General features: G+C 37.4%; 1 non-coding gene across 1 annotated transcript; it reads left to right on the top strand.

Moving 5' to 3' along the window:
• The first annotated feature begins 371 nt into the window (after positions 1-371).
• LOC116272095 lies at positions 372-433 on the top strand. Its single transcript, XR_004180808.1, has one exon. It is a non-coding gene; the product is annotated as a U7 small nuclear RNA (small nuclear RNA).
• The last annotated feature ends 11,738 nt before the right edge of the window (positions 434-12,171 follow it).

Below are 12,171 nucleotides of genomic sequence, written 5' to 3'. Positions count from 1 at the left end.
TGTTTGTTTGTTTTTTCTGAGACAGAGTCTTGCTCTGTCGCCCAGGCTGGAGTGCAGTGGCACCTGTGATCTCAGTTCACTGCAACCTCCACCTCCTGGGTTCAAGCAATTCTCCTGCCTCAGCCTACTGAGTAGCTATGATTACAGCTGTATGCCACCACGCCTGGCTAATTTTTTGTATTTTTAATAGAGATGGGGTTTCGCCATGTTGACCAGGCTGGTCTTGAACTCCTGACCTCGTGATCCGCCTGCCTCAGCCTCCCAATGTGCTGGGATTACAGGTGTAAGCCATCGTGACCGGCCCCCTGCCCCCCCACCCCCCCAAAATCAAATTTTAAAGTGACATGAAAACAATTTGAAACTCATTTTATTAGTACTACAGCTCTTTTAGAATTTGTCTAGCAGGCTTTCTGGTTTTTGCCAGAAAGCCCCCTCTCCCCTCAACACAAATTAATTTTGTTAAGAAAAAAATATCAGCCGGGCGCGGTGGCTTACGCCTGTAATCCCAGCACTTTGGGAGGCCGAGGCAGGCGGATCATGAGGTCAGGAGATCGAGACCATTCTAGCCAACGTGGGGAAACCCAGTCTCTACTAAAAATACAGAAAAAATTAGCTGGGTGTGGTGGCGCGTGCCTGTAATCCCAGCTACTCGGGAGGTTGAGGCAGGAGAATGGCTTGAACCCGTGAGTCGGAGGTTGTAATGAGCCAAGATTGTGCCATGGCACTCCAGCCTGGGGGACACAGTGAGACTACCTCTCAAAAAAAAAAAAAGAAAGAAAGAAAAAAAGAAAGAAATCTCAGTCTGGTTTCTAAAATATTTATTTACTTCCGTATATGAATTTAGAAAAAAACATTCCATATATTATTAACAGGCTGTGTGGTTTATTTCCACTGAATAATATAATTAATTTAAACAAAGCATATCTGATTAAAATGCTGTGTGGAAGTAATCTCTTCATGTTCTTAAAAGAGAAGACTGATGAAGGAAAAAAATAATAGATAGTATTTTCCATCTGAGTCTTTATGTGATGTCAAATTGGATACTATTCTATTTCCTCTCTATAACAGATATTGTATTTGTGATTCTGTCTATGTGTGTGTAGTCCTACTTTTGTTAATGTGTCTTCATATCTGGGTGAAATGAAAGCTGACCTAGAACTGTGGTCATTCCTGTGTCAAAGTTGCAACAACTGTGGTCACTGAACAATTACTATGGCAATGTGACTGGTCCTACAGGGATAGTTGTGTTAGAGCAAGATCTAAAACAATCTGTAAAATCTGTAAAAGGCGAATGAGCTGCAGTTTCAAACTGTAATAGTTTGAGCTTGTGTCAGTATTTAACCAAAAGAAACAAATATGCAGACAACTTATTCTTGGAAGGATAAAAGTCCTAGAAAACATTGAAATGTTTCTTTACTGTTACTTTTTCTTGACAACTTTATTTTAATACCGAAATATTGACAGAGCTCTAAGAAATGACATAGATTACTATGTGGTTTCTATGCCAAATAAAGTGAGTGGTTTTTTTTTTTTTTTTTCAGAACCATCAAATTCTTTTGAACTGGCATAAAAATAAAGATGTTATTTCTTTCTTAACATGAGATCCTAAAATATTTATGAGGTACTTAACTGAGACAGATTATTAATATACAAAAGGAAATAAGAAAGTGACAAAATATTTAACAGCAGCACATGTATTTTTATTCTTTTTTTTTTTTTTCAAAGGGTTATAGATTTGTACTGATCTAGCTACCTTTTCTAGCCTTCCTCATGTACATTTTTTAGGTCATGAAATTTTTAGCTAGAGTTAGTGCATCACTGCAAGAAAATGAATATCCTGGTTTTCCTTTTCCAAACTGATTTTTGTTTCTTTATCTGCATTCTTTCATTCATTCAACATATGCTGAACTCCTGTTCTGTACAGGCACTCTGGTAGGTGGTCAGGATACCTTATTGACGAAGACAATCAGGGCTCTCTTGATGAGTCTCTAGTGCTGGATAATTTTTCCTCTTCTCTTTCATTCTTAACGCTTCTCTGCCACTTTCTTTCTCTAACCTTTCTCTTCTTTACCTTTGTTTCTTTCCCTCATTCCCATATTTCTCTTGCTTTCTCTCTTTGTAAGAAAATTGTTAAGGGACTACCCTGTCTTCTTCAAGCTCATCTAGGCCCAATAGATGAAACTTCTTTCTTTGCACTTCACTGTTTTCCCATGGGAATTCGGGGACATTCGTAACTTTTGGCTTGACTTAGCTGTGTCTGTACCTCCTCTGAGGGAAACTGGTTGCCAGCTGATGAGAGTATCATTTCTTCTACTGCCATGGAGTCACACTCCTCTGCCTTTCATCATGCTGCCGAACTCTGTGAAGAGTGAATCCTTTGGGAAAAGACATCTTCCTGTCTATGTCTATGAGCAATCATTTTTTGGTTGAAACCATTTTTTAAACATTGGTTTTATATTCATGTACCTAAATTTATTTCCAATTTGGTTTTATTGATCACATTACTGGCTGAGTATTTTCTTTTCTGTTGAGCTTCCCACAATGAATAGTGCAGAGTATTTTTCCAGCACTATGTGGTGAGATAGGGAAAGATTAGGGAGGAAAGCCTAATATAAATTCAGAAATGGCCAATGTCCTATTGTTTTCTGATGCAGTGTGGTTAAAAAAAAAAAAAAAGAAAGAAAATCGGTGTAGAGTCACAACTATAAGTAGATAAGGATAAGAAATCTGGGTTCACCTGAAAGCACAGATTAATCAGAATTGTCAAATTTATGTTAGCCCTGGAAGAGTTATTTTGATCTAACCTTGGGTCTTTAAAGTTGAGGATCAGAGATGTCAAGTTGCTTGCCAGATATCACACAGCAAATTAATGACAGAGCTGGGGCTAGAACCCAGGTCTCAGTTGCTGGTTTCCTTTTTCACCAAGCAGGATACAGAAGGTAGGGTATAGGAGTAATTATCTTTTGATGGAGATCGATGTGTTAGCACCTCAGAGATTCAGACTTTTATACTATTCACCTTGAAATTAAAGAATCTAGTTTCATATGATCCTTGTGCAACCAGCTAAGATGTTGAAAAGAACTGGTATGATAAAATTAACTGCTACCTACTGAATATATGGTCTGCATTGTTAGTATATCCATAGGTGTGAGTTTATTTTGTGTCTTGGTTATTGATGTTAGTTATTGCTCAGGGGGAAAATGTTTTTCCCCTAACCCCAAGTGCTGCAGTTATAGGTAAAGTTTGGGAAGGTGAATTTGTTTTTGGTGAATTCAGGGGATAAGTAATACATTGAAGAGTTCTGGATATAAAAACCACAGGACAGAGGAGTTTAAACTTGAAAAAAAAAAAAAAAACTTGAATAAGGAGTCAGAACCTTAAGTTTATCTACTTATCTAATTAACTTTCTTTGTTTTTGAGACGGAGTCTCGCTCTGTCGCCCAGGCTGGAGTGTAGTGGCACAATCTCGGCTCACTGCAAGCTCTGCCTCCCGGGTTCATGCCATTCTCCTGTCTCAGCCTCCCGAGTAGCTGGGACTATAGGTGCCCGCCACCATGCCCGGCTAATTTTTTCTATTTTTAGTAGAGACGGGGTTTCACTGTGTTAACCACGATGGTCTCGATCTCCTGATCTTGTGATCCGCCCGCCTCGGCCTCCCAAAGTGCTGGGATTACAGGCGTGAGCCACTGCGCCCGGCTAATTAACGTATTATTTGAGGTGGCTTAGTACAGAGTTTAATCTCTCTTCTTGGGAAATCATTTGATCTCTGGCCTTCCACCCCATGAAAGGCCAAAAACATTATTACTTCTCTGCTCCATTAGTGTGGATATTTATTTTCACTGGTGTGGCAGCCAGTCCTCAAAATGTTCCCCAATGATTCCTTGCCTGCTAGTAATTATGGCTTGTAGAGTCTTTTCCCACATTATAGTGGGGTTTTTCTGTGTGACTAATAGAATATGGCAAAATAGTGGTATGTCACTTCTGAGGCTAGCTCGTGGAACACATTGTGGCGTCAGCCTTGTACTTTCTCAGATCTTTTACTCTGGGGAGAGCAGGCTGCCAGGTTATGTGGGTACTGAGACAGCTTTCCACATAGCAAGGAACTGAGGCCTTCTACCAATGGCCAATGAGAATTTGTAGCCTTCTGTCAATAGCCATGTGAGTGAAACATCTTGGAAATAGATCTGCCGACCCTGGTCAAACCTTCAAGTGACTGCAGCACCTGAGGTTGCTTGAATGTAACCTCATGAGAGACCCTGAGCCAGAACCATCACCTTAGCCACTCTCAGATGCTTGACCCCAGAAACTGTGTAAGATAATAAATGCTTGTTGTTTTAAGCTGTTACATTTTGGGGATAATTTGTTATGCAGCAATAGATAACTAATATAGTTGAGAAGATAAAAGCTAGATATCCTTAATTAATTAATTGATTTTATGAGATGGGGTTTTGCTATGTTGCCCACGCTGGTCTTGAACTCCTGGGCTCAAGCAACCTTCCCACCTTAGCCTCCCAATAGCTGAGATTACAGATGCACACCACTGTGCTTGGCTCTCTAGCTTTTTTTTTTTTTTTTTGAGATGGAGTCTTGCTCTGTCACCCAGGCTGGCGTGCAATGGTGTGATCTCAGCTCACTGCAGCCTCTTCCTCCTGGGTTCAAGTGATTCTCCTGCCTCAGCCTCCCAAGTAGCTGCGATTACAGGTGCCCACCACCACACCTGGCTAATTTTGGTATTTTTGGTAGAAATGGGGTTTCACCATGTTGACCAGGCTGGTCTCGAACTCCTGACCTCATGATCCACCCGCCTTGGCCTCCCAAAGTGCTGGGATTACAGACATGAGCCACTGTGCCCAGTCTCTAGCATTCTTAATTTAAAAGAAATAATAATAGTAAATGGAGATTTTAATTGTGAGATTTGACCCTTATAAGCAATCACACTATATTTATTTGGTCTGTATTCAGTATTTTCATTTGATTAAAAAGAAAACTGAAGAGCAGGAAAGTTAAGTGATTTACTTTTTGGAGGAGCTGGTAGTTGCTGAGAATTGAAATATACTTCTATTCTTTTTCCAATTCTCTTTAAAGTATGGCTCTATTCAAACAGATAGAAGTAAAGATGAAATCCAAAATGACACCAGCAAATTTAAAAGAGAGTTATGGTTTGTGCAAACTTTTGTTTAAGGGTAAGTTTTCTGAGAGCTACTATTTTAGTATTAAATCATTTCAAGTGGTCTTAGTCATTTTATCTTTACACACAGGTCAGTTATGCCACTTTCAGTTAATAAATGTGGAGGGGATTCAAGGGATCATTTAACATAGGCCTAGATATGAACATTTTAATCTGTTCAATAGACACTTGTAAAGAGCACCACTACTGGCCAGGGGATACAAAAATAAATAAGATAATAACATCTGTGCTAAAATGTTTATAGGTTAGTTGTAGGGCCGATAATTTCAATGGTGATACAGGTATTTATAGGGTTCAGGTAGAGTATAGAGGAGGTACATCCAACCCAGAGAGAGAGCTCGGGGAGGACAAATTACTTTCTCAAAGACACACAGCTGTGTGTGGCATCTTGAATCTATCTTGGCTGTTTTCTAGAGACCTGGGAGTGGTAGTAACAGGATTGTATGTTGCCTGCCTATTCCCTTTCACGTATTGGTAAGGTACTGTCTATGTTTCTTTACAGAGACTCCATTCTGTGACCTCACTATTCACTAAGACATTATTCAAACTATTTTTTCTTTTTTATTTATAGAGATGGGGTCTCCTTATGTTGCCCAGGTTGGTCTTGAAGTACTGGGCTCAAGCAATTCTCCCACCTTGGCCTCCCAAAGTGCTGGGATGAGAAAGGTGTGAGCCACTGTGCCTGCCTCAAACTTTTTTTTTTTTTTAAATGACTTTCTCTGTCAGCCAGGATAAGTAGAATGGGACAGAAAGACTAAGAAACAGAAACATTACAATACAAAACAAAACCCAGGAAGCATAGAAGTGTTGGAAACAAGTCAGGAGGCTGAAATACATAAGGCCAACTGTAAGAATAAAACATCTGGGGTGTGGAATTCTTAAAAAAATGTATTAAACAATTCTTCCTAATGCTTCATCACGTATTTCTAGCTACTAGTCAATAAGAAATTTGTGGCAATGTGCTGGTTTGGCTTCAAGGAAAGATTATACCCATGGATCAATTTGGTAGAGTCTAGAACTTAATTCTATCAGTTTGAACAAGCAAGTTTCAGACATTATACAGCCAAGGAACTTCCAACAGTCTTCCATGAATGAGGCAATCTGAATGAAGAGGCCTTTTATAACTTCATTTTGAACTCTGCCCACAAATCAAAGGTCAGCGGGCCCTTCGATTCAAAGAGGCTGCAAAATGCCTGGAGGTGCTGCTGTGCCAGTGGTTGCTCCTGTGTGACAGGCAGAGGGAAAAAAGAAACAAGGAAGAGGAGACAAAAGGCAAAAAGAGGGAACTGGAAAAAGAAAAGAGGGAGAGAAGGAAAGGAGAAGAAAAAGGAAGAACTAGTAACTATTGTTTGTTGAGCACCGCCAGCCACCACGCTAAGTACTTTGCAAACTTGATCTCAGTCCTCACAGCAGCCCTATGAGGTAGTACTGGCAATACTTTTGTTTTACTGATTAGGATATTGAAGCTAAAAGAAGGTAATTTGTCAAAAGTCATACACCTAATAAGTAGCAAAGCTGGACTTTGAACCCAGGTCTGTCTGCCTTCAAAATCTAACACTCCTGGCTACAATGCCACAAAGGAAACATGTTCACCTATTAGGGTCTGAGAGATAACTACCACTGACGATGACTGACTGGGCTCTTCTGTGGCTGGCCCTTGGATTTTTTTTAAGTTTGTAGACAAGTCTTTAACAGGATAAAGATCCCTTAATTGGATTTGCCTGTTATCCAATATTGCACACCACATCACATGCTGTGCTTCAGTTCCCTACATGAATCAGTTAAAACCTTCCCATTTAGTCTAATGAACCCTAATTTCAGACAAAGGTAACTGTCACCTTTTGTTTCATCCTGTGCTTTTATTTTTCAAATACCAGAGCCGACCTCTGAACTCAATCTGCACTTGCCTATTGATGCATAAATATCTATAATATCACAGTAAATTAAATTCTATTTTAAAGGGTTTCTATTTAACAATCTGTCAGAACTTTCACAGCATTTGATTTCTGGTCGCCTCTGTCCAGTGACAGGTTTATCTCAATATGGCTTGATTAATGAAACCTTTTATTTGGTGTAAGCACACCTATTATTACCATAGTCTCTTAATGCTTGCTTAGGCAACACTGAGGTCTGGCAGCAGGGACTCTCAAAACTTCTAGCTTCTTTAGCTCCACCAGAACATCCGGTGCAATTAACAGGCCGGGAGACTGATCCCTGCCTAGTGGGGAGCATGGTGATGTTAGTGTCAGTTAAATGATACAGCACTCTGTCTCAGAGGCTTGGCCAAACTCTCTTTTAACCTCTAGGGTTTAAAAAATGTTTCCGACTTAGTGCCAACAAATCCACCTTTCTCTCCATTGCTACCTTGTCCTTGTATGTCAGTCATTGAGGGGCATAGTGGACGTCTCCCTTGGGAGCCTAGAAATTGCAGTGTGCACTGTGTAGCTGAGAAGTGGGATGCAGTCTAAAATAAAATAACATATTGAGAAAAAGCGTCTTAATGAAGCCAAGGGGCCAGGCACTAATAGCTCTTAATAAATAGAAAGGACTTTATGATTGATATTCCACAGGCAACCTTTTCAGAAAAGAAGAGTGCAGTTGAATTATGTTTTGTTCCTGACGAGTATTTACCTCGGAGAGAAGCTGCCGTTACTACTAGACTATCTTCTTCGTGTCCCACATGCTTCCAAAACCCCGGGGAAAGAAATACCTTGGTTTGCACATACACTCAAAATATTGTCACTCTGTTTTACATTGCTATTAAATATTTAATAACATTAAAAGTGAGACATTGAAAATAAAATCTGAAACTTATTTGTGCTGGAGACATTGTCTTCTCTGCAGTTTTCCTGTCTAGCGTTTTGTGTACTGGTAGACAGATTTGCTTCTGCCATATATTACACTGTTTCTTATTTGTATCCCTGTCCCCTGCTGATACTTAAAACAGCTCATACTTTTTTTTAAACATTCTTTTTTTAGTTAGTGGTCATTATGGCTTTAAGTGTAGTAAATTCCACCTGGAGAATTTAACAGTTTGGCTGTTATTTTTCAATGTTCTGAGGTAGGAAAGAGAATACAGTAATATTAATAGGTATGATTCAAGTTCCTAATAAATAGTAAAAAATCAGATAAATGAAACAAATGAGTCTGTTATTTAAAAAGAACGTTATGATAGTTAACATTCTGTTAAGACTTGAATATTTAAAGGGAAACTAACCCCTAAAAACATTAGAAAAAAGTATTTTGTTGTCCTAGATTGATTATTAATTTGATTACTTGAGTTTGCAGTTTGGTATTGAATATATATGCTTACATAGACCTTAAAGCACAGTTTTCCTTCTGGATTTTTAGTAGTGAAGAGGAAAATATCACAGGAAGTATTTCTTGGAAAGGGGTAACATCAGATTTTTATTATCAGTTTAGTGTTAATAGAATTCCTTGTAATCATACCGGGAAAATAAAGTATAGTTTAACTGTACTTTCAAAATCAGATATATGGTTTAAGAATATTCAATAAAGTAAGAAAGTAGAGAAACTAGTTTAATTTAAAATGATGCTGAAAGTTAATCAAATAATTTTCAGTAACATAATTAACTAGTATTTGGATCTTGTGTTTTATTTGAAAAAAATATGCCATTTTTCTTCATTAAAAATATTCTTTTGCAAGAAAATACAGAGAAACCTCTTAATGAGATTCTGAGTGGAGAATTATGATTCTCCAACATGTTTCTCAGGTTTTAGTTTATTTCACATCATGCTTTTTAACCTTCGACAACAAATATTGTTGTACCATGAAGACAGCAAATCTAAACAATTACATATGTAGTCCAAAGGCATACACAAGAAAATCAATATTTGACATCTTTGCAACTCCCTCTTTGCAGTAGCGTTCAATAGCTCTTATTCATTATACACTTATATCTCTTTCAGATTCGCCTTTGTCACTAGAAACCCATTTTTTTTTTCTCCTTTGACTTCCACATAACTTCTTTGCCCTGTACTTTTACAGATGCCTTCTGGCTATAAATACTAATGAAATCTCTTTGCTTAATTCAATTTTGCTGGTACACTTACAGTTATGACCTAACTTTCCCACGAGAGAGACTGATTGAACATTCCACTACCTTATGGATGGGAGCAAACATTCTTACAGAACTGGACTGACAATTTCCATAATTATAGAATTCACAGCCTAATGACCTTAAAAAACAATAAAAAGATCTCTTGTTAATTCCATCTCTGTTACTGACATTCAAGATATTTCATTTTTCACGGGACAACAAATTTACTTTTTTATTTTCCAAAGAGCAGTCTATCCTTTCCCCCCAGATTAAATTTTCTGAATATTGAAGTATCCCATTGAATATTTAGCATTTCTTTGTCTTTTAAAAGTTAGAATATTTATGATCCTTAGAATGAGTTTGACTGATTTATAGCAATCAATTATAAGAGTACGTTTTCAAATAGCCCTTTTAAAAATGAAGAATAGAATAATTAAAAAGATCACAAGTCCTCCCTTGCATATAATTATTTCATTATTTCATTACAGTGCAGAATTATTTTTGCTGACTGTGAGCAATTTTAATTGAGCAAGATCTGTGTTAATATCCAATAGCAAGCAGTTCTTCCTAAGAAATAAGATCATTAATTGCCTAAATTTTATTCAGTACAGTGAGTCTTATGAGTCACATCGCAATATAAACCTAATCACTAGGTAGAGTGGGTACAATATCTTTTCTGTAGCGTAGATATCCTAAAAGCATAACCTGCCTGCTAATTTATTCCTTCAACAGGTTTATTGCCTTATTAAGCATTTGTTTTGTAGAATATTCTTAATCTATCTAGATTATCACAGAAAAACTGTGATAATGAAACTTTAAAATTCACACTTGAAATCTACTAAAGCCAGCCTGAATAATCAAAGCTAAAACACAGCGTCTTTGATTCTTTCTAAATACCAAAATGCTCAGCACCTTAGAGTATATTCTGGAAGCTTTTGGCTTATAAATAAAGACTTTGTGAGGTATGGAAGTCTTCAGTATAGCAAGATAGCCTGTTATTAAGTGAAGCTAAATTAAATGTTAATAATAGTCATTTTTTTGGAAAAATCTAACATTCATCATAAACGTTATAGTAATCTTGGCATATCTAAATATTTTATATATATCTAAGATATTTTCTTCCCATAAATATTTTACATGTATTTATTGCTATAGGAAGAATGTATAAATTGTAATAAAATTCATCAAAACTACTATCTTAATGACCTAGACTGTTTTGATAAAATGTGAGTGAACATATTTAAAAACTTATTTGTCATTATATATATTTTAGTATTGAATATGACGCTGTTGCTGGTCTGACTTAGACCTTAAGTGAAAAGTACAGTATTCTTAGTTTAACTTCTTGTTTGTTTGCTTTTGTGTGTAGTTTTTTTTTTTTTTTTTTTTTTTTTTTTTTGACACAGGGTCTCACTCTGCTGCCCAGGTAGGAGTGCAGTGGTGTGATCACAGCTCATTGCAGCCTGGAACTCCTGGGCTTGGGTGATCCTCCCATCTCAGCCTCCTAAGTAACTAAGACGGCAAGCAGGTGCCACCATGCCTGGCTAATTTTTAAAAAATGCAGACAGAGTCTTACTATGTTGTCCAGGCCACTTAGTTTAACTTTTGAAAGTGGAAATAAAATACATGAAAAACTCACTGATATTAATTGGGAAATTTGTGTATTCATTTAGCAAATATTTACTCAGCACCTCTATGTGTTAGGTATAAGCCTAATGTGCTAAAACTACTTTTCCACACCCTTTCAAGAGAAACATTAGTATTTTTGCCTTCTTTGCTTGGATTCAGGTATGCTCATTTGCTGCTAAAAGGAGAAATTGGCCAGGCACAGCGGTGCAAGCCTGTAATCCTAGCACTTTGGGAGGCTGAGGCAGTAGAATTGCTTGATCCCGGGAGTTTGAGACCAACTTGGGGAACATAGTGAGAATCTGTCCCTACCAAAGAAAAAAAAAGAGAGAGAGAGAGAGAGAAGGATAGAGAGATTGGCCAGCTTGATACTTAACTATCAATTTAGAAGTTATGGAGTTGTTTACAATGATAATTTCTGGATTTCAGTATTTAATGTGTCAGCAATAACTGAAACCTACTGGAACTCTGTAAGAAATGAATTACTATTGTGAATAGAACCATTTTTGTATTTGGAACTTTTTTACTGGAGATTAAGAATTATGTGTGCTACAGAAGGCAAAACAAACTGTCGCCTATAGGAGTTATTCTTATAGTGAAAGAATTCTAGCATGGTGCGTTGGGAGGGTGATGTGATCTGGAAGAATAAGAACCAGACTATCCAGAGTCCTGGGTTTTGCTACTGCTCCTAACTAGCTATAAGACTTTGGGCATCTTGAAACCTCTCTGAACCTTAGTTCCAGATCTGGAAAATGTAGATCATAATTCTTGCTCTGACACTTCATGGGGATGCTATCGTGGTAAATAGTAGCTTCCTCATTTGTAAAGTGAAAGTTTTCAAATTAGAGCAATTCTTAAAGTGGGAGTAGTTCAAGAATCTCCTTGAAACAATGCAGTTTTTTTTTTTTTAATGCATTCATCTATTCATCTTTCTGGGTATGAGGTCCATAGCTTTTGTCAGATTCTCAAATAGGCAAGTGATCCAAAGAAGGTTAAAAAATGCTGAATTAGAGAATCTCTAACATCCTTTCTACTCTTAAATTCAAATTCCATTCTCCATCTCTGAATAATAGATATGAAAGCACTTTGAAAGAGTGCTAAACAAATGCAAAATATCATTCTCCATCTCTCTTTATGGATCTACTCTATGTAAAAGTCATAGCCATACTTGGAATACTGATATTATATTATGTTGAATTGGTTATTGAATAAACATATTGCCTGAGGGAATTCCTCAAATGTAAGGTTCAGTATTAAACCCCTAGGAGAATTAGAGTGTGCCATACAGACTCAGAG

This window comes from Papio anubis, chromosome 1 (genome assembly GCF_008728515.1).
Source record: "Papio anubis isolate 15944 chromosome 1, Panubis1.0, whole genome shotgun sequence".
Taxonomy (NCBI): Eukaryota; Metazoa; Chordata; class Mammalia; order Primates; family Cercopithecidae; genus Papio; species Papio anubis.
Note: the sequence above shows the minus strand (reverse complement) of the source record. Positions and strands in the feature narration are given on the sequence as shown.